Below are 23,902 nucleotides of genomic sequence, written 5' to 3'. Positions count from 1 at the left end.
AATCTTGGAGTCAGGATGCCCCCGTGACAGTGATGCACATTCTCATCACCCATGAAAGCAAGGAGAGTCTTCCAACTCCCTAGTCCTTTAATGAAGAAGGAGCCCGACACTGTCAGGACTCTCCCACCGCATGACCATATGTTTAGCATAGTTGATCCACACCTGCACGGTAGGTCTGCCCCTTTCCAGCAGGCACAGACTGACCGTATGTGACACAAATCGGAGCCTCCTGGAAGCACACGACTTGCTGCAGCTGCGCTGCCCCGTCCACACTCAGCGCTACATCCCTGGATCCCCCCTCCAAGAAACAGCAATTCAGCTGCTCCTCTGTGCCTCCTGGGAAGCACACGGGAAAGCAGCTGGATGGGCTGGACACTTACAGACAGCCGGCCAGCCTTGGCTCTGTCGCTTCTGTGCTTCCTCAGATTCGCTTGGTCCTCTGCACGGTCTGGGGAGCCCTTTGGCTGCTAAAGTGGGAAGTCTTGGAAGTCTGGACCTTGTTCAGCATCCTTTGATTCCTGCTGAACAATGTCTCCTTTTTTGATGCTTTGCAAGCAGCTTGCTGCCACCCTTTCTCTCCTCTAATGCTTTTACATCGGGAAGCCTCAGCACGCTCCATGAACAGTCATCCATCCTTGTAGTACAAGTGAGGAAACAGGGGCACACATTTTACTTCTGTCTCTTTTTACCAGTGTCCCAGTTTTGGGAAGCTGAATTTGAAACAGTAAATGCAGTTACAGCCTAATTTCCAGTAACACTGAAACCCAGCATAAGCACCTACAAATAACGCGTATTTTGGAAATGCTCGACCTAAATCATTGACCCAAGGTCACGCAGCAGAGTTAAGAAGTGAATCCAGATGTCCTGATGATTAGCTCTGTCTATTGGCATTCAGTCAAGTCTTCCCTCCTAAAATAAGCTTCCTGAAGCATGTAAGACTATAGTCTTAGAACTTCTTTAAATACGCAGCACTGGTAGGAACTGATTTTCAAACGAAGGAGGGGAGAAAAAAAACCAGTTTGTTACTTTTTCTTCAAGTGATCACTGACTGACCAACGAAAGGGCAGCTCAGAGTCATTTGATCTCAAACTTCTTATAAATAAAAAAAAAAGGAAGATTCTTCTCCCTTTTCAAACAACACCAAGAAAAAAAATGTTCTGCCACAGTAATCCTAAACCTGAGTAATTTAATCTGCTCTCTGTTGCAATCTGTTTCCCATGTGTATCACCAGCCTGGAATTTCTGGAACTCAATACATAAGGAAGCTATTCGAAAAAAGGAAATACTACGACAAAGGGATTAGAGATAGGTCTGAACCAGACTGAAAGCCTCCCTATACCAGAGGAGAATTCAGCACCAGAGTTCAACTTCTTGACTTCAGCCCAAAACTCAAACCCAAAGACTACCCAAACGATGAATTTCCTGGAGCCAGCCCACCTCTCACCTCAGGTTCAGAGACAGAAGAAACGAGAAAACAGGTTGAGGAGACCTGCAGCAGTATTGCAGCAGAAGTGGAACAGCGCTAGCTGTCCGAACAGTTCAACTGCCCCACAGAATAGAATATTTCAGTTGGAACGGACCTACGACAATCACCTTGTCCTCAGGGCAGACCAAAAGTTAAAGCATGTTATTAAGGACATTGTCCAAAATGCTGACAGGCTTGGGGCATCGACCACCACTCTAGGAAGCCTGTTCAGTGTTTGACCACCCTCTTGGTAAGGAATTGCTTCCTCATGTCCCATCTACATAAAAGGACCTGTGAGAAAATTATAAAGAGCTTTAGTAGTTAAAATTCAAAGTCTCCCATGCAAGCTTACTTAGAGTTTTATCTACTTATCCATTAAACGAATATCAAAGGATTCACTGCAGCTGAGCTAACTGACCTCATTTTACATCTTTGGCTTCATGCGCCCAAGTTGAAGCATGAGAAACAACTTTACCCTCTCGGTGTGTTTAATTCCGAAGCATTCCAGGTATAATGTGCGCATAAGTCAAAAGGAATTTAAACAAAGCCCTTACATTTCAAAATTTGTCTTATCCCCATTTGGCTCCGAGAATTTCAGCTGCTTTCCTTAAACGATCTGCTCACATCTGCTCTCCAGCTGAGCTGTGTTCATGCCCCACTGACCTTACCGCTGCCATCTCTGTAATCTTGCAGCTGAGAATAACCAGCCACGCACTCAGTCCCTGTAAGCGTCAAGAGCCTTTCAAGGAAGAGGAGGTAGAAAAGAACCAGCCTTTATATAACAGGGAAAAGGATTTCAGAGAAAAACCATTGTTTGACTAAGGTAAGTAATGGGAGCTGCACGCCTGAAGTGCCCTGGTCCAGCTCCCTCAGGCAACGAGAACCGGAGGCGTCAGCATCTTGCAGGATTATACTCTACAACGGCAGCTGGCAGATATTTTTCTAATAGAGAGCCCAGCAGCATTGTTCACACTCATTTGATTCTATTTGCTGCTGTTCCTATTCAAACTTGGCTAATCCGATCAAGTTATTTCTTGGCCTGTGCCTTAAAGCTGAATAAGTAAACACCTTTCATAAGGTCTGAGCCCACTTGTTTCAAGTGTGTGACTAAGGGCTAGACTTCGACATTACTTTGAGAAAACTCATCTCATTACTCAGAATTTCCAAAATCACTCGCAGTTGTCTTGAAGTGGCACTTTTCCACCCAGTGTTTTACTTCCTGCGCTACAAGTACATATTACAGTTGCAAAGGGTCCCAAACACCAAATACACATTTGTGTTTCAGCTGTCCTAAAGAACAGCTCTTTGAGCTGAGAATAGCCCATAATGAGTTAGACGCCATGATGCAAAATATTTTCTGTGGCTACCAGACCTTCTCCACAGATGTCTCTTCTTGTTTACTATGGAGAAGACAGATGATAAATATAGTCAGCAAATGCATTTTGGACAAAGTCAAGCAACATAGTATTTGCATGAAGTAACACTACAAGACTTAGACACCAGAAAAGATGTTGACCCACGTGTAATTCCATCACTGTTACACCAAGGATGGATTTGAACTACTGAAGCTTACAATTTTTTTTCAAGAAGAACTGCTGCCACTTCTGTTACTGGTATTGTTAACAATAAAACCGGTTTTTCTTTCTTTCTTTAAAACACACCCCCTGCTACTTCTCTCCGTCTTCTCTGAGGCACTTTTAACTTCACATTCAATATTCTCTTTTAGACTATCTTGCCCACATCAGTTCTCAACCAGCTCCTCAAAAGACGGTTATTTGTTTTGAAAGCTTCAGGAATAAAAGAATATTTAAACAATTAACTGCAATCATATTCATCATCCTGCATGGTGCCGCTGATATGCACCAGAAATATAATGAGAAAGCAAAACTTTCCTTCAGAAAGAAGAAAAGAGAAGATAAACATCCACAGATCTCTCTCGCTCTTATTACTTTCTTATCTTTTTTAGACTGCAAATGTGTCAGTCACTGTAACACTTTCATGCTAGGTTGTTATTGTTACACATATTATGCACAAAGACCCAAGGCCTCATTCTGTCGTAGGTGAGATATTCACACACATACTTTTTTTCCCCTTGCAGTTTATTTGCATGGCTGGCTGGATAATCAGCCACAATAACAGAATGTGACTCAGCACAACTGAATGTCCACTTGCTTTGGGGATTCTCTTTGAGGTTGGTTTTTCTTTTCTTTTTTAACTATTTAAGACCGGAAAAGATGTGTCCCTCCCAGATAACACTCATGCAAAGAAAAGATTTGAGTAAACACAGAAGCTTGGGGGAAAGGATCAAACAGCAACACTTCTGCTACCATGCCCTCAAAGAGGCTGTGGTCTCTTTAGCCCCTCTGCCCAGTGGTGCAGAACACACGGTCCCTCGTCACCCACTGCAGCGCGGACCGGCAGGGATTTCTCGCTGACAGCAGAGGAAGGACGCAGGACACAGAACTGGTCATGTCCCACAGGATGGGTAACCCTGAAATTAAGGACTTTTTTTTTTTCTGGACACCTAAATGCTGTCTGCGGATTACACTTGCGCAAGCATGCAGAACATTTTAAAATATGGTTTATTTCCTATCTGCAGTGGCCCGGTACTAAGAATCCTCCCAGTGTGAGTCAAAAGCAAGACTCCAACACACCAGTAAATTAAATACACGGGCCCATCTCTCTCAAAGGATAACTCTCCTTGACTAAGTTAACAGCAGCAGCAATGGCTACTGCCATCCTCTGAGCAGTGCTGCCTGTGTGGCTGAGGCCAGCAGGCTGCACCTATAGATATCTGCGGGCCCTGGTTTTCAAGTAAGAGACCAGAGCAGCTGAAAGGGCTGCAGTGTGAGACCGCAGCTCACCTGGGACAGACTCAAAAGAGCACTGAAGAGCTTGGCCCTTCATTTAGCCAGGTCCAATGACACATGCTTCTTTTCTGAGCCATCTATGTAACTCTTGGGTGAAAACAGTGGGATTTGTGCTTTCCAGAATTAGAATAAACACGAATTTATTACCTGGGGCTTTCCTGACCAAAGCACCTTAAACCATAAACGTATATACCAACAATGTCCATACTGTATTTAACACAACAAAATTAGGCTGACCAAGAAAATACACATTAAAACCAGTCGATGGAAAGAACCATACTGTAATGTACATGCATAAAAAACGAACGGGTACAAAGGGAGCTTGTTTCTGTGATAATCTGACTATGTAATACCACCAAGGCCAGCAAGATCCCTGACAAACATCTACGCAGTAGTATGAAGCCAGCAGCAGAAGTTAAAAATGCCCATGACCTTTAGCTGGCAGTCCCAGTTTCCTCAGAATTTCACACTGTGTTCAAGAGGCAAATACCATCTGCACTCCCAACCTCCTCCTTTCATGGACGGCTTTTGTGCATGCCTCCTAAAAATCACAAGCAAACCATACAATAGTTAAGCCAAAACTCAAGCAGGGAAAACATTCAATTAGGCAGAGAGAAAAGCTAACTTCCCCCTTCCTTTTCGTCCTCTCATCAGCCTTTCTGCAAAAGATGAGCAGTAAAATTCCTACATCCCTGAAATTAGTATTACACCCATCCTGATTAAACGTTAAAGTTTATTCCAATTTAGCTTAGTTTTGTTCTCAACCAGTGAGAAGCGCAAAACATACAAGAAAGGAAAGCCATTCCTCTAATTATTGCTTATGCACAGCCAACGTTTCCAAGAGCCAGCAGTTATCTCATGGCAAGTGCACGACGGGGATACGGAGCACCTAGTCCTGGCTCAGCTCCCAGCCAAGGACCACACTCACCACCCGGGCTTGGCGTCGGGTGGGTAGGTGCAAAACCGAGGCAGAGGACAGACGTTTTGGTGCTCAGGTTGTCATCTTCCTGCTGAGGCCAAAATTAATTCCTGTGCCATGATCCTGTCCCAGTGGCAAAACCTGCAGCTTCGTGCTCATCCTGCGGAAAATGCTGCACGTTGCGAACCAGGATGGAGCTGGTCGTGTTTATTAGGGTTAAGCATGTTTGGCTCTTTTCAAAGTGAGCCCCTGGTTATGAATCAGTGCTGTCACAAAAAGTAATCTGATGTACCTAAGCTGGTTTTTTTCTACATTAAAGTTTAAATGAATAAGAAATCAAATACAGTACTACAAAATGCTTCTCTTCAGCCTTAGAAGCTTGTTTACCATTGCTGTAGTAGCTGAATTGCTGAATGAAATATTTACAACTATTCATGCAATCAAACTCATTTTCCTTAGGAAATAACTGATTAGGTATCTCACATCTGTTCCTGACAATGATTTAAGCCTGTGCTGATCCATATCTAGACCTGACATGAATGTTAATGCGTTAGAAACAGCCATCCTTAATAGGAGGGTGATGACAGGCTAGCTGGGTCTGGTGGCGATGGACTGCAACTGGGAAGTTCTGTATCTACAGGTGAAGGATGACACAACCAACTCACAATTTTCTCTAACCTTATGACCTAGGACTTAGGAAGCCTGGCAGGAGACAGAAGGTAGAGCAAAGCATGACGCAGAATTATCTGGAGAATTATCTTCCTGTCCCTGTCAGAAGTTTTTAATATCTCACAGATGTTTGCTTTCTCTATGCAGAGCAGCATTCCTGCTCCGCCAGACTCCGACATTGCATGTCAACCTTCAGCAACATTTCCCCATCAGGGCTCTTTGATTGAAACTGCTGCAAGTGTTGCAAGGCTGGAAGGAAAATCAGCTGCTAGTAAAGCTGACTGAGATGATTCCCTAATAAAGCATGACGATTGTGTCAGGAAAGACACAAAAATAAATTCCACATTTTTGCAGAAAAAATAGTTGCTTTATGCACAGTCAACGCCAATGCACCGCTAGAAACAGAGAGAGAATTCTAACGTTCACTTAATCTGATTTAATTCATCCAGCAATCCTCTTTTCCACAGGAAACTTATCAAAGAACTTAGAAAAAAGCAGGAAAAGAAGCAATGGCTCCAAACTTCATACCCTTCATTTCTGCATAGAGCAAGGGAGAGATCTTCATCCCTCTCAGGCCAACTGCAAAGATCTGCAATGTTGTGTCAAAGATGCTGATGACAGAAGAGATGATCTGTACTGCTGCTCCTCCTGGTAAGGTGCGTCCACTGAAGTACCTGCGCTTCCCAAGTTCTGACACGGGCAGCTAGGTCAGAAGAAAACTTTTGGCAAAACCTATAATCACTAAAATTTTTACTACAAGGTCAAGGAACCAAATAAAAACAACTGAAGGAAATGAACATTTGCCTGCAGAGGACCTTTTAGAGCCACAAATCAAATATAAATGAAGTCTATATAAGTGTCTGAACAGTAATCTCTGGAACAGTCAGGAATACCTCATAAAAGTAGATTTCAAATACAATCCAAAGAAGATTAAATTGACAATTCATCACTCTTAGGACTTCGATACATCATAAATAGGCATTATGCCTCCTATGTAAAGCAGCTCATTATCTGATTTATTCACTGATATCTCTTCTTATTCAAACAATTCAAACTGGACTATATTAGAAAATCCCAGAATAGTTTCCTTGGCACTGCAGCTTTTGAAATAAGATGATGATTTATATTTATAAAATTTTACTTACTGTGCAATCAAATTCATGTTAATATAATACACTATCTCTAAGGGCAGTTTTTAAGAAAGATGCTATTCCAGCTGGATCACTTATTAATATTCATATGTTTTCCTCAAAAAAAATTAAAAATAATCAAAACACAGAAGTTGTTCTTCCTTGTTTTAGTCTTTTTTCCATATCTCAAGTGGAAACAGAGATTCTGCTCTATTCACAACAGCCTACTAACAACAAACTAATCAGCCTAACACTCCAGATCTTGACAGCTCTACTAGTCACCTTTTTAAGAAAATAAGGAATTCAGCTCCAGATTTGAAACACATGCCCTGGATAAGACAAAGTTGTGTTTCACCCTCATTTCTTCCCAGATAGTTTAGTGGCAATTTTAGTCCATTGCCTTTATTCTTCTCCCATTTGAAGCAATGGATCATTGCCCTTTCCAGACAGTATACTAGCACTACTGCAGAATCATATACACTCTCCTATTTTAACAATGTTATTTGGGGACCTCTCCTTCCAAACTCTGAATTATTTCCAGAAAGCAGCAAAATAGAGTTGAAGACAATTTTCCCATACAACAATATTTTCAGCAAGAGTTCCTGAGCTGTGCAATAATTGCCCGAATAACCGACTTCTGCTCTGGGCCCGGTGAGACATAGATACCAGGAGGTCTTGCAGCTGAAGAGCCAAGTCCCGAGAGATGTGAAGATGCCCCAGATAAGAAAGTGATTTAGCTGCATAGAAGTCCACGCTCCAGCAGAATGAGCAATGAGAATTGTCTGTCCCAGGACTGGCACCCAGGGACCAACATATACTCCCTCTGCAATTACACAGCTCCACATCACTGCTGCCATACGGGAGGCCAACCCCAGAGCTCACGGCAAGAAAATAAACTCATTTTTTCTGAGTTGACACATTGTCTCCACTAATGACAGGGCTCTTTCAATAAGCAAGATTAAATAGGAAATGTAGGTGTTAAGATTAGCAGAAAGAGTTTATGTTATTAATACTTCCCACTGTGCCCCTTCCATTAAAAGCTTGCCCCAAAATGAAACCATTCCAATTATTCTATTTGAGAGAAAAAGCAAACTGTTGATACTCATCTTTAAAATATACATCGGTAGCGGAGCCAACCGAAGTTCCGCCTTTTTGCCGCACACGACTCACTAACACACACGCTTAATACACCACTTAATAAAATTGCATTGGAAACAGCTTGACCAGAGTGAACATTTTTAATTTACTGTAAACCGTGCCAGTGTACATTGCACTCAGAGACAGGACAAACAGGTTTATGGTCAAACTTCCTCAGCTAGGGGTGTGACCTTCCCCAGCTATTACAGCCTCTCTAATTGCTGCGTTTGCTGGGACAAGCCAACAGTGGACCAAATGCTCAGCATCCTCCTCTGTACATAAAGTTACTTGCAGTTTGCGCAGCAGAGCCTTAAACAGCCTAAACCCAAGGGCTGACTCCCAGGGAAACTTATTTTTCTCTTCAGATACTCTGGGAGAGGTCCTCACTGCACAGAAGCTGATGGAAGTTCAACCTTTGCCTTCATCAGGGCCAGGGGTTTGTCTCAACCCCTTCAGGCAAGGCCTCTGCATTTGCTTGAAAATCTTCCTATGATGCTGCCATATCTATGCAAAATAATTAATGGCAACGGGAGCTATTATCACCTCATCTATTGTTCGTTTATTTCTACAAATAATGGCTTACTTTGTATGTTGCTTATGGTCAAAACTTCATTGTCGTGAAGCAGTGCACCACACTGCGCTGTGAGTTAAAACAAGATTAGAAGTAGGCTGAGCCCAGGAGAGAACAAACAAACCTTAGTAATTTCTTTTAAGCAAGTGCGTATGCATGTGTTTGTGGGCTGAACAGATGAAGCAAGAGAGGTGATTAGCATTTTAATGGATATGATTCCTGCCATTGCTACATACTCGAAAATCTTGCCTAAGATTGGGCAGTTTGTAAACAAGAATAAACACACCGACAAATATCTTTGCGTTTATCCATCAGCCAATTAATCCATCTGCCTGTAGCTGGCACCCAGCAAAGCACCTCACACTGACTTACAGACAACACAGAGGTGAGAGGGAACACTAATCGTGGGGGGCCAGGGCGCAGAGCAGGGCGGCTGGCAGCTGCCCCTGCAGCACCGCCACCAGCCAAGCCCAGGGCACTCGGTGCAGGACTCCACACACTTCTGTTCCATGTAACAGGTCCTGGAGAAGCAGCCCAGCAGGACCGAGGTCCCAGCAGCTGACGGAGGGTGACGTGCGGGGTGGCACAGCCCTCCAGGCCATGGGAGCAGTGGTGCAGGGAAGACCAAGCCCTTTGCTCTCCCTGCCTGCTCGGGACCCCTGGGTGTTAGTGACCCAGTGGGAGGGTGCCACAGTTGTCTGTCTGCTCCGCAAAGGTCACGTGGCACTGGTGTTCAAGGCAGTTGTTAGCCAGCATCACCTCACATCCAGTACATGAACATGGCCAGCAAACCATCCTGTGTCATCTACCACCAACAGGAGGCCATTCCCAACTGCTCACGGGTGCGCTCGTGTGTGTTTGTGTCTGTGTATCAGTCCTCCAAAGTTAGAGCTCCAACGTCTTGCTCCATCTCCCTCCCTCCTTCCAAAGAGAAGATATATTTCAGCGTTCTCTGTGACAATGTTTAGCAAGTCTCTTGGTTACCATAGTGTTATGCACTAAAGAAGTGTCGACAAATTAATCAATTGTACAATTGTGTTTGCTTAAGAATGCAAGGCACAGTCGGATGATTCAACGCACTTCAACAGCTCCGTGGAGTTTGGTTAACACACTTCCTCTTCTGCCATCTCAGTATTATCCTCATCTGCACTGTCATTTTTCCATATTTCAATTTCTCTTTACAGGCAGCTTAGCAGGTAGGTGATCTCTGCTTCAGGCTAAGTCAAGCTGTTTTCCTTCTTGCCTGCCTGCTTGCTTTCTGCATTTTTTTTCCTTCTCTCTTTCTTGTAATAAGATGCACAAGATACATTCAACTTTCCTACACCAAAATTGTGTTTTTAAAATTACTAATCCATCACTAATGATCAGCAAGCAATTCTTTCTTCTAGAGGTTATCCCTCACGTTTTACGGAATTTTACTCTGATCAGCAACAGAGCAGAGCTGACTTTATGTCCAGCTTTTCAACTTGTTTTAGGAATATCAGGTAGAAAGGGAAACACTCCAGTCTCAGAAAACAACACTATTAATGGCTGTTTCCTAACACCCCTTCAACCTGCCGAGATGCACCAGGAGCCACAGAACACATCTTCATACCATACAACAAACTTAACGATACACATGAGAAGCAGAAAAGACTAAACTGTGTTGTGACACAGAAAAGGGCAGGTGAAGATCACTGCCTGTACTGCCTGTCCTTGTATCCACACAAAGCACATTAAACAATGCTAGCAACAGATCCCAGAAAATACACCATAAAGTACAATATGGTTACTGGCAACACAACCTGAAGGAAAAATGCCTCTCTGGCCCCAAATCTTATGAACAGGTTAAACCAGGGAGCATGCCAGAAAAAACCACAGGCAATTGTGCCCGTCTAATGCTGCAAGGAGACTTTGCTCTGCACACTTTCAACATCTAGTGCTTGAGAGGAAGACAAAATGGGGGGGAAAGAGATACAAATCTGCAGCAACAGGGAACATTCATTCTTGCCTTGGCTGCCAAGAAAACAGCAGAAGCCTTGATGCATGCAGTTAATAGTGCAAACAAAACCAAGTCCATTCTCCTTTCAACTTTACATTAAAAATAAGACTATACTGAAGACCAAAGGAGTAACTCTGCAAACTTAATTTCCTATCTCCAGGAACTCCCTAATTTAATTGTATAATCTCTTTCATAAGATTATCAAGATCTATCTCAAAACTACCCTAATTGAAAGACTATTACACAACTTCAGTCCTTAGGTAGCTAGAAGCTTTCTTCTAATTTCCCAGCCAAATTTATTCATGACCAACTTAGCCAATTTGATCTTGTGCAGATGCTATCTTTTGACTTAGTTGTTCTGCCTTCTTCCTATTTAGTCCCAACTATGTATAAAAAGACCTACTGTAACCTGTTCCTTCATTTGTTCAACTGGCCAGAGCGAAACAAATTACACTTTTTAACCTCGCTTGGTACAACAGACGGTCCATTTGTGTAACCACATCTCTAGCCTGCCTGCTGTTGTAATTTAGCATTGTCTTCACTGGGCTGTCTAGAGGTATGCAAAATCCCAATGGGCTACTCCACGAGCAACGGAAAGCTCTTGTACCGATACTCTGCGTGGTGATTTGTACAATGATAAAATCACACTTCCCTGAATCCCTCATATTCTCTTCCTCTGATATCTAAGGACGTCATAGCTCACTGCTTGCTCACTTGTATCTCCTGACCAGCCAGTGCATCCTCATCTCTCCCTTCTGTCACGGACAGCTGACGAGCTCCTGTTTCACACTGGAAATTCTTGTTACTGGTCTCCACGCTTAAAACTTCGCATGACTTTGCAATCAGCATTATTAAATGTCATTTTATTTCTATCACTCTGATCAACAAAGTCATCTAAATTCCTTTCATATGATAATCTGATCCTCCTGCATATTGACAATACCTCCCGAGGTGGTGTCATCCCGCACAGCTCCTGGGCACACCCCCAGACCGAACCCACAGGTCAAAGCGGCTCCCTTCAACAGGCGCAAGCCAGGTCCCATGGGAGCAACAGCACTAATCTCTCTCCATCCTGATGACTTTCTTTGAATGCCTCTCTCCATTCAGACAACTTAATTTGCATGCAACTGTCGCACCTTTTCCTCAGCCAGCTTCTTTTCCACCTTTCAGTTCTCATATTGAACCACCATCTTCCTATGAAGCAGCAATGTCCTGTGGGGCACGGTATCAAATGCTTGGCTTCAGATAAACTACATTCCTGCCTTACCCCACCTAAATAACCTGTTACACAAAAAAAGATGTTAGATTAGTCTAGCACAATCCATCTTTGATAAAATCTTGTTGTAATTTAGCCTGCTTCCTCATTATTTCCATGTCTAATTATTCTTTCCTACAAGATAGGCCATGAGACACTGTGCGCTATGCATTCAAACCAGCAGGCCTATAGCTCCCTGCATCACCTTTTTTTATTTTTTCACTGTCTAAGGACTCTACGTACAGGACACAAATGCTTCCCCTCTTCTGTAGCTGCAGTGCCATGGGAGAGCCTTGTTGTGAGCCGTGCAAGCCTTGTGCAACCGCGTTCAGTATTCCAGGACTTGGATTACTGGTACTTCTTCATTTGTCTCACTATTTAAGTTTTGCTTGTCTTTGTTTTTTGGTGTGGGTTGTTTTTTTTTTTTTTTACAAAAAAAAAACCAAACTTCACTATGAATAGCTTTCAGTCTTCTGCAGATTTGTTAGTAATTACACTCTGTTCCAGATTCTACAGAAGGTTCTGCTTTCATGAGAAAGTTGTGTCATTATTTAGGGACATGAGTTCTCCTTTCAGTGTAGGCATGGCTAATTTCAGTTCTGTGTAAATTGACTAAGTGCAGGTTTTGGTTGAACCCAAATAAGCTCATTCGAACCAAAATAAGAACGTCCTTACATAAGGTCACATCAGGTTAATCAAATCACTTTAAAAACAGACTTAAACTAAATTGGTGTAATCTCCCCATGTAGACAAGGCCAAAGCCAATAATGGAATATGAAGTAGGTCAAAGTCTCTCATTCATTGCACACACCTCTGTGGTTTGACTGAACGTGGTGCTTCTGCGGCCGAGCAGATGTGCAGCCAGCAAGCCCAGCTGCGTGCAGAGCGCCTGCTGATGCCGCGCCACCCCCCAACCTCACCTAAACCTGGGCTCCGGTGGGACTGGAGCAAGAAGAAAGGGGCTTTTGCAGGGCTTCTGCACAGGGGCACTGCTCGTTCAGCACACAGGCCACAGGGCGAGAAGTCACACTGTGCTACACAGTCCTGTGTGCACCAAAAGGAGCAGAGAAAGAAGGAAAAAAGAGAAACAGTCTCAGTGTGGGCAGCGGAACAGGGAGGCATGGCAGAGCGGAGGCCCACGAGCCCGCTGGCTGCGGCTGTGCCTGCGGGCACAGGGTCACCGCTGGAGCGGGACAACATGCAGCACGTCGAGCAGAGCGTGGCCTTAGGTGAGCAAAGTTTGGCCTGACAGAAGGGCATCATCCAGGGCAAACCAAATAAATACAGCTTTTGTACCTGCCTGACCTCCTTAACAGAGATTTGGAACTGAAGTGATAACAGAGCGTATCATTTTAATAACACCAGCAAAGATTGGTCCATACTATTTTGGTTTTTTATAGATCTTATTATTTTGGTTAAAGCCATATTATTGCACTAGAATCCATAACTGTTCCAGTACAAGCCTAGGTTCAGTTGTTCTGGTATAGGCACACAGCTTATTCCCCCAGTCCTGAAGGAATGAGCTATGTTGGCATTAAAACCTTTGTATCCTTACATGTGAATCTTGGGAGGTTGTGTAATTTAGTACAAAACAATAACACTTCTGTGCACAGATAAGCCCTAGCTCCAAACTGTAAAGCCATCCTACTAATTTTTTGATACCACTAACGATCAGGAGTTGGATTTGACATCAGTATCTCTGAAATGCATCGCTGCTTCCAACACCATGAGACTTTAATTATGAACTACTCGTTTGCTAAATTTAACCTTTAACTCTGAACTAATTTTGAGTACTTGATGTGTGTCTTAAACTGGTAAAATAATTTAATACACACTCTGGGTGGCTGAAAACCAGGAACCATTCACTGCCAAATTTCACTGAAGTTTGCAGTTTATCAAAAAAATTTCAAACCAATTCTACATTTTCCTCTAGATCATGTATCTCTAAGCTCTGAAGGAGCTGAATAAATGAGCAGTAAGCAACCACTCCAAAAGCCATTTGCATTTTTCCTGTTACATCTTCCAGAAAAATTCTAAAGATTCAGTAGTAAACACGCTTAGCCCAAGAGATACGAATGCCTCCCTACCGCACAAACGTCCACCTCTGGCTTAGCTCCTGAGCCTCCGCTCCTCATTAGTGCTTGCTGCGTTTGTCAGAACTTCGTCAGCCACAGAGCCCTGAGTGCTCATTACGGTGCATCAGTGCACAGGGTGCTCTGTTCCTCCGCAAAGCATCGCTGACACACTGGTTTACTCTGATTAGCACATTACAGGAAAACGATCTTTTTTTTTTTTTCAATACAGTTTCTAGAAAACCAAAAATCCAAATATATTTTTCTGACTGGAGAACTACGGTGAGGCACGGCAGCCCAGGAAGCTTATAAAAATTACACAAATTATCAACCAACAGAGCAGACGTTGCAGTACGTTCAGCACCAGGGGTTCACACCGCACGCTCCTGAAATCATCTGCTGCTTCGAGCAACATTCGTAGGACCTATGAGGACTGGAAAGCCTGCGTTACCGAAAACATTAAGATCTAGCTGCCTCTGCAAGGCAAGTTCCATTTCCAGAGCTAGGGATTAGCAAGCAGCGATCCAGCAAAACAAGGACAGGGGAGCACCTTCACCCTGCCTAAAAATGAAGCGACTCCTTTTCCCATCTATACACCAGAACGTCTCGTCCCCTTAATTAAATCAGCACGCTGCTTTCACTGCACACAACAAAATAAACTCGGGCTAATAAATAGCCCTGCCCGACTGGGTGGTGCTGCACCCTCGCAGGTGGGTAAAGCGTGGGACATTTCAACAGCTTTGATTTCAGGCACATCATCTCCAGGGCTACTCCCCTGCTGAAGAGAACAACTCCACTCAGGGATCAGTGCTAGCTAGCACCTGGGTGCCAGCTGTCTCCCCAAAAAGGGGCTTTTCCTAAATCCACTTAGGAGGGACCTGCTCCGCAGATGGCTCAGCAGCCTCCTGCCTTTGGGGACCGTGGCATTTTACAAAGGGCAAGTGCTCCCTAAAGCGCACATGACACCTCAGTTATGAATCATGCAGGGCTCAGCTCTGACCTGGGCTTCCAGCACGAGCCACCCAGAGCAATCTGTTTGCAATTTCTGCCATTAAGGACCAAGGCTGGGAGTTACCATTCACAAATCCACAGCTGAAACCTATGAGGGACTTGCAAAGCCTTCACAATTAGCCACTTATGATGTAAGCAGTCCATAAAATCAAAAGATACGATAACCCCGGTGGGAGGAGTAACTTTTCAACCTGGATGTTTGATGCTATCTTTAGGTGCAAGGCTCTGCTTGGAGGTTTGTCCCCACCGTGTTTTCTGACAAACGCATTCCCAGAAAGACAGAACTTCAGGGTAGAAGGAGAAAACTGCCGTCAGGCCCATTTCAGCCTCCCAGAATTAAGTTCCCCCCCCGCCTCCCGCCTCCGCGAGCACCCCGCGGCTCTCAGCTGTATGCAGTCCCGGGGCTGTTCCCGAGCCGGCGGGTAACGGGGGGCTGCCGGTGCCCGGCCGTGGGGATGCGGCCGCGCTCCGGCATCCCCGCCCGGGAGCTGGGGACCCCCCCTCCCCGCGCCAGCCCCGGCGAGCAGCCCGCGCCGCGGTCCCCTGCCCGTCCCGTCGCTACATGGGTGGGTTTGGGGGTTGGTTGGTTGTTTTGGGGGTTTTGGTTTGGTTTTTTTGTTTGTTTTTTTTTTTTGGGGGGGGGCAAAGTCTGACGCCTTCCGTTGCGGCTGTACATTTTCCTCTCCAAAACTTAACCGGGACCGTCCCGGCGGTGCTGGACGAGGGCAGGGCGGAGCGGCGGGTACCGCGCACCCGGCCCTGCATCGTCCCCCCGGGTCAGCGCTGCCCGCCCCGCCGGTGGGAGCGGGGACCCCCTCCCGCACCCCGCCGCCCGCCGCAGGGGCGTACGTACCGTCCGGCAGGATGCGCGTCCCGGAGCCCCTCTCAGTGCCATGCCCAGCCCCGGCGCCGTGTCCCCCCGCCGACCGGGGTCACCGCCCGCCGCAGGGTCCCGCTGCCCGGCGCGGACATGGCATGAGCGCGGGCAGGCCCGGCGGCGAGCGCTGGCTGCGGGCGGGCGAGCGGCGGGACTTGTGAAACTCGCCTGCTGCGGCGGCCGGTTGTGTAACGCGGCGGCGGGCTGAGCCCGGCCTCCCGGCACTGCACAGGCGCGCTCCTCCCCCCTCCCCGCCGCCACCGGCAGCCGCGGCCGCCGCCGACCCGCCCGCATCGGCCCCCTCCCGCGTACGCCGCGCGGACGCGGACGGCGCGCAGAAGGCGGGCGCGGCGCCCGCAGCCCGGGCAGGGGCACGGGGAGCGGCGGTACCCTCCGCCGGGAGGAGCCGGTGGGAAGTAGGTCACGGGCAGCGGCCCGCGGGGCCGCCCCGGCCGCCGGGACCCGCCGGGACCCGCCGTCCCCACCCCACCCTGGGCTGTGCCGGGCAGCCTGCGCGGGGCAGCGGGGCTGGGGCCGGGCCGCCCGGCGGGACTGGGACTGGGACCGGCCCCGGCCCGCCCGCTGCCCCCTCGCCCGGGCTGCCCCTGCCCGCTCCCACCACCTTGCTGCTCTCCCCGCCAGGCGCTCGGCACCAATTCCATGCCCGACACGAGCTGCGCTTTGAGTCATCCCATACCATGAGTCACTGATTTAACATTTGCTGCTTCCTTCCTCATACGACTTCTTTTTTTTTTTTTTTTAATTTTCATCATCCCTTTCTCTACTGTCATTACTTTCCCTTCTCCCCAGGGCCGGTGGGTTGCTCCTTCCTGCGACACCAGCCGTGCCCCACTGCGGGTGAGGGACCACTTGTCCCCCCGTGCCATCAGTTGATGCTCAGTGCTGGGGCTTTGATTTACTCTCCTCTTGTCTCTGGAAGACACCAAGAGCTGTGGCGGCATCAAGACAGGCCTGCAGCCTCCTGTTTCTCTGCTCAAGGTGCCCCCGGCAGGGTTGGGGACCGGGGGGGTGGGGGGCACTGGCTGGTGCCACAGCTGGGGGGGGACCTGGGGGACCGCGGGGCTGGGGGCACCGCGTGGGTCCTGCCAGCAGCTGCATGATGTCATCCCCTTCCCAAACCGAGTGCGCTCGCTCTTACCAACAAGTTAGGGCTTTTTTTGGTGGGTATTTTGCAGGGGTTTGTGTTTCCCTCCCCCCACCCCTTCAACTCCTCTTGGAAAACTGCTCCTCAACCTGTGCGATGCTGGGAGCTCCGCTCCTCCCGGGAGTGCGTGGCTGCCCAGTAGCCCCTTCCCACAGCTGGCATACCTGACCCCTGGCTTTTCTTGCTCAGCCAAAATTCCTGTTCCTCTCCCAGCCTTTGCTGTGCTGGAGAAAGGGGCAGGCAGGCAGCCTGCCTGCATGGCCCAGTCCCCTGCATGTGCCACTGTCCTGAAGCATGGGGGACAAAAAGAGAACCAAAAAGGGGACAGCGGACAAAAAGCTTCACTATGAGGTTTTTAATATAAACCTGATGTCACTAAGGAATGGGAAGTGACATTGTTACAGCAATAACCCTGAGGAACATTGGCTGTTATTGATGAAGACAAGAGAAAGGGCACCTTCGCATGGAGTTAGTATTTTCATTTTCTTTCTTATCAGAGGCAGAGCAAATAGTGTGGCTGTGCTGACTGCCACAAGTGGCAAATCTCATTTTCCCACTCAGTGGATTTTTGAGGCACTCAGCCTCATCACATAGCAACCCTTCCCTTGTTCACGTGGGGAAAGTCCTTCCTGCCCTCTTTCAGGCAAGGTACAAATAAGTATTGAATGCCACCTTTCTCTCCTTTTTCACTTGAGTTAAGGTGTGTCTCTGCAGGCTGCAATGCAGCCCTGTCACCCGAGTGACGGTCACAGAGAGGATGCCCTCGCCCACATACATGGGCACGCAGATGCACATTTGGGGAGTTAGCTCAGGAGCACAGAGACCACACTCTGCAGCTGAAGCACTTAAGTTTACGCACCCATGGACAGATGCTGTGGGCAGCACAGGCAGGATGTGACCCCAGAGGGGCTGAGGCAGGTTTCCCCCGTGGCATCAAGTGCCACAGTCATTGCCCTGAGCTGTGCTGGAACTGCCCAACCAGGTCTGCACCTGGGACGCTTCCATGGCCACCCCCCATCCTGCAAGCCCAGCAGGCACAGCAAACAGCATCAACACTCTCTTCTAATAACGCAAAACACTCAGAAATACCACTTTACATGTTAATTGCAATAACATCATTTTCTAACCAGAAACCGTGTTTTATTTGAAGTGTTTCAACTAACTCCCCTGCAGCCACTGGCAGGTAGAGACAGCAGGCTGGGCAAATGCAGGGGCCACTCCTCCCATAGCAATGCTTAAAGTTTTCATGTCGATGACTTTAATTACCTCATTTAGAGAACACACACTCCACTAAGATCCTTTCAAAAGTTAAAAAAGAACGGGGAAATGAGCACTTCTGACACGACAAAACTCACACATTTCTCAGCGAGCTGCAGCACTAGGCAGCTTTGGCTGTACTCTGCAATGGTTGGCATAACCTCAGATTTGCTTATATTATTAGTTTTTAACAACGCTGTGTTGCAAAGACATGCCAGCAGCAATAAAACCAAAAGAGAACTGGTTTTGGCCAGAGAGTAAGAACAGCAAAGAATATAAATACATATCTGCATGTGTGTGTGTGTGTGTGTGCGCCAGGAAGTGTTTGCATTGCACAGCGCTGAGCCGAGAACCAGCCCCAGTACAGGACCAGGCACCTCAGCCTCGTCTCACTCCAGAGCGTGCCCAGAAATTCAACACGACGTTCTCGCTTTTCACCCAGCACTAACCGTGAGTCTTGGAATAACACAAACCAAAAGGAAAGGGAAGACTAGCACCAACAAAGTAGAAAAAATACCTTTGCTTTGATCCGAAGAGGCTGGCCCTGCGTGGGTTTCGCTGTGGCTGTGGGACGCGGCAGCGAGCAGAGGGTTTAAGCGGTGGAGCCCACCCAGCACCTGCCATGAGAGTGTGTGGACAAGGCTGGCGCCAGCCCCGTTCTCAGCGCTGCCCAGGGCAGGGACACGACGTTCATTGTGTCGGTGCTATTGCACAACACTGTTGCCTTGACACTGTGTCAGTAAAGATTTTAAACTGCCTCTTTATTAGTCATCCTTGGTTCATTTTAATTGTGCCTGATAAACAGGGCCATTTCACTTCTGTGTTCTAGCGTACGTACTTATCTTGCGTATTTATATCACCTAAGAGACTTTCAGTCTTTTCCTGCAGCATCGGTAGATGCAGAGGACCGCGCAGGCCTTGCCATCACAGCCTGCTGGTGTTCCCAGCCGTTCCCTTGCTGCATTTTCAGACCTCTGCTCTCCCAGTGTGGAGATCCCCACAGGTCCTTGATCCTGGCGCTGAGAATGCTCAGGCAGAGGCTTAGGTTAATGCATGGGAACCAGTAAGAAGGGATAGGCTGATTGAAACACGCGTTTAATTTTTTTTCAGGATCAAGTGCTGTAGGTGTGTGCTTAACACCACAGGACTCACTTTGATCTTCTCCAAGGACAGAATTTTCTGTGGATTAAATTCTTGCCTCTGAATGATGGTATTGCTTATTTAACAAAATCAAAGTTGAGAGATGAATAAATAATTATTGGATTTAACCTAAAGAATGTAGTTGAAGTTGCTGGAATGTTTTAGTCACATTTACTTGCAACATAAAAATTTACTGCCCAAGAGTCCGCCTATGCAAAGCTCTGTCCCTGCAACTCCTTATCCATTCTTATGTTTGTGAATTCCAAAGTTTCCCTGAAAACTCCTGGAAATAGCAGAGCGTTTTCTTTCTGAGGTATTATGACCTTCCCTCATCCCAAACACTCGCTACGCTTGCGCTGGGAAGAAGGAAGTGCGCTTTGGCCAGATACAACTGCCACCTGTAAGAGAACGGCAGGCAGGCTTCCCACAGCTTCCCCGGCACCGCCGAGCACTGCTGGCATCGCTGCTGTGCTGCCGGGACTGTTTGCTTGGAGCTCACATCTCTGCTTCAAGCAACACCCCACAGTTATTAGAGTCCTTCTCCCTGTGCAGATGCATCTGTTCTCTGGGATTATATAGTTTCAGCTTTGTTTTCCCCCTTTAAAAAGACTCAGAAATAAAATTCAGGTTTGCACTACAACCATGTGAGAAGATGGGTAAAATCCCATTCTCATTTAAGTTCAGAAAAAGGAACGGAAACTCCATTAAAGGCAGAGCAAAACCCACATTTACTCCAGTGTGAACAGAATTTCCCCCTTAGCATAAAATCTTCATCCCTGTGGGCTGGAAGGAGCTACTTGCTTCCTACCCAGCATCTTTGAGCACCACATTGAATCTTTATGCAACTGCTTAAAAGTATTAGAAATATAAATGAATTAATCACCATTTATGACAAAATTCCACCTAAGCTTTTGAGAACCAACTGGAATATTTTCATTTCCATCATCCAGCACCTTATTTTGTAGAAAATTATTTAAGACTGCTCTTGTAGAGGCAAGATTGGTATCCAAATTTTGTGTGCATCTAAGGCCCTGTTATTTCCTTTTGCTGGAGTAATAGCATGGCCTGATAAACGCATTGATTTGAAAAGCTGAGAGGTGCCCAAGTCAGAGATCTGGCCAGGAAAAAGGAGTAAAAGAATACTTTTAATGTGGCTGATCATAAGTTCCACAATAATTATTATTTTTATAAAGGAAAAAGTGTTCTCTCTTAACTGCAGTAAAATATTCTTTGGTAAGTATTCTTGTGATCTGTTATTCTGCCTGACTCAAAGAAGTAGGGGAAAAAAAACTTGCACAAACAAGAACATGGGTACCTTCTTCTGCCTGTATCCTTCCATGAGAGCATACACTGAGTCTAAGGCTCTTTGACCACATTTTAGCTTGATCCCACAGGATAATGTACCTATGAATTAATTTTCTTTGATGCTGGATTCCTATCTTCTGGAGTCTGTGCTGAAGACAAATTCAGGCTGCTGCATTTAAATATGGGTTAAGTGGGCACAGGCAATAATCACCTCTGGTTAGTATAATCAGCTACTGAGGGGCTTTATGAACAGAGATATAAAACAGAAACTTAATAATAATTATGCTAAAGGCCCAGATCCCCCTGAATTCAGCAGTCAGAGGATAAATGGGCAGAAGGAGCACCACCGGACAATGGCAACAGCTGTAGTGTCACCCGTGGATGAAGCACAGAAGAACAGGCAAGTCAGTGCAAAATGACTGTCCATCATCTGCAAGTGCATCCTTCCTAATAAATCACAGTTGTTACTAATTAGCACATTATAGCCACCTTCATAAACATGGATGTTTCCTATTAATACTTCTGCTGATGCTGAGCTTCATTCATACAAGGCAGTAACGCTTCAAAGCTTCTCCCTGGTATTTGCCCATTCTTAGTTACTTGATCCCACACGTGGCCGTTCGGAATTCTGCGGGTCAGCTATTCCTTGCACTGAAAAGCTTCTACTTCTCCTCTCTGGCTTTTTCCCAGAGCTGCAGCAACACTAACATTGTCACCTGATGGAGTTTTCAACGTCGTGAGTTAGAGCCACAATGTCTGACCGCAAGACAAGAAGCAACGTGCTCCTGGCCAACCATGGTAGAGAGAAAGCTGTCCTTGTCACCTGGTCTTCCTACTATAGCCCAGGGCCTGACCAGACGCCCGAACTGCACAGGGTGACAAAGGACACGAGCTGGGAGGGTGCAGCAGGCTGTGCTGGCACCTGGGACAGGAGCTGCCTCCACCTGTAGGCACCATCCTGGCTGCCTCCCAGCTACTGCCATTCCCCTCCCTTGCTCTGCCAGGACTGGTCTGCAGCCAGAGGGCTCCCAACTACATCCTAATCTCCTTTGGAAACTGGGTAACTGGGACGGAGAGTGGCATTAGGCTGGCTGTGACCTGAAGGCCCCAGCACCGCAGTTCCATGGCCCCGCTCGCCCTCCACGCAGCCTTGCTGGTGGGGAGCCCTTCCTCTGCAAACCCGCGGGCAACGGGGTGCTGAGGGAACCTGTTGCCTGATTTTACTTTGTAAGGAAAGTAAAATCTTCCTCTTCAGGGCACAGTGACCAGAGCAGTCCTTCCCCAGCTCTGCAGCTTGTACAAGACATCAATATCAAGACCACTGAAGACCACGGAAGGATGCAGTAGAAAGCAGACGGGGGCGTTTACATTTAGAAGACTGCGGGGTTGGCAGTCTCGCCAACTTGATTAGCAAAGGCTGGAAAAGCAATACATCTATGTCTGTGTATTTATCTGATACCATGCAAACTCACTCACCGCAACAGTTGCATGTACTCAACCCCCGAGGAACTACACCAGGTGTAGTTTGACAGTCAGTCAGATTATAAATGTCAAGCGGTGGCTTCTTCAGCACAAGCTCTGCTGGTGGTTCTTTAGAAAAAAATGAGCAGCCTGAGATTGTATCAAGGGACAGCTGTTAGCACAAGGCAGACACTAAAAAGGACAGGAGCCCAGAGCACAATCCCCAGGGCACAGATCTCCAAACACCTCCCTGAATGGTCTTTTAGGATACACAGGAAGGAAAATGTGTGTCCTTGGTCCCAAGTGCACCGAAGTCAATAGGGTTTGTGGGTAACTTCCACTGTTTTTCTTCTGTCTTTTTTGAAAACACAGAAACCTTCTAAATAAATTCATGAATGCGTAAAACAAGGGGCCTGGTATTCAACTGAGATTTTACCCTGGGAGCAGGATGGACTGAAAGCGTCATGTGTTGCAGATGCTCTGCTCATACCTAAACAAAAGCAAGTTAAAATGCAAGTCTGCAAGACTATCACTCTGATAATCGAAGTACCACTAAATGATACTGAAATGTGTGGAAAAATATTCAGAAATGTGTGGGATGTTACTGCACTCTCTCTACTTACAGAAATGCACATGGTTTTTCTGGGCACAGGGGAGGTGCTGAACACCATCAATGAATTGACTGTGATGCTAGAAACCAGTATTACGTGACAGATGTAGTCTAAAAGCAGTGTTGCAAAAAGCCAGTCCTAATAAGTGGAAACAAACCCCGACTGACCTGGTGAAATTGGTTTCTATTATGCAGCTATAAGCGACTGATCATATTTCTGCGTGTCTGCAGAAAACGAGTATGAAAGACAGTTGGAATTTCCTCATCTAAACAGAAATACCAAGATCAGCTTTGGTCAGGGCTTTGAACGAGGGGCTGGGACCGGAGAGAGGAGCTGTCTGGTGAATGCACTTGCCATGAAACTCAGGACGCATTTTGCAGAAGCAAGATCTGTGGGAAATTGATTGGATTTTTTTCCTTTGAACAGTTTGTCTCTTTTCTTGGCTGGTCCACTCCACATCACGAAACCCCCTCTGCCTTCTTACCCCAGGGGAGCATCCACCTTCTGTTGCAAGCCAAGCAGCACTTTCCCAGTACATTTGCGAGCAGCCAGATGAACCCAAGGAGGTTTTTGGTTTGGGCTGGTTTTTTTTTTGTTTGTTTTTCTTTGTTTGGGGTTTTGTTTTGGGGTTTTGGTTTGTTTGTGGGGTTATTATTTTTTTAGTTTTTTTTTGTTTTTGTTTTTTTTCAGAAAAATGGTTCCTAGTTGCTTTGCACTAACCAACTTCTGTCAAGTTGCAGTGTTTCTCACAGATGTCATCTACCTTCGTACCCAATTTTGCCTTCAGCAAGGTACACAAACAACATGGTTCTGCAGAGCAGAGCCCAGGGCTTCTCAGAGCACCACAAACCACTGTTTAGGAAAATGCTAGCTCACAAGAAATTTCTTTTCATTAAAGCGAAAGACTGTCCTGCTTTGGAGCATTGTTGCTATTATGGTGACATCTCCTAATTCCCCCCAGTTTCCATCCCCTCCTTATCCATTTAATACATCTGCCACCTGCCCTT

At 46.5% G+C, this 23,902-nt stretch overlaps 1 protein-coding gene across 11 annotated transcripts in view; it reads right to left on the bottom strand.

Annotated features, from left to right (window-relative positions):
- PASD1 (PAS domain containing repressor 1) overlaps positions 1-23,902 on the bottom strand; it is a gene marked incomplete at its 3' end in the record, with an annotated part of 113,549 nt that overhangs the window by 40,374 nt on the left and 49,273 nt on the right. For 6 of the 11 annotated variants that reach the window (XR_013923835.1, XM_080365704.1, XM_080365700.1 and 3 more), the window contains exon 1: positions 15,933-16,565. The exons of 1 other annotated variant lie outside the window; for it this stretch is intronic. 4 more of the 11 variants (XM_080365701.1, XM_080365699.1, XM_080365696.1 and 1 more) reach the window with 3 other exon arrangements.

Source organism: Falco punctatus, assembly GCF_963210335.1.
Source record: "Falco punctatus genome assembly, chromosome: 15".
Classification (NCBI taxonomy): Eukaryota; Metazoa; Chordata; class Aves; order Falconiformes; family Falconidae; genus Falco; species Falco punctatus.
This window is presented reverse-complemented; position numbering and strand designations above follow the sequence as displayed.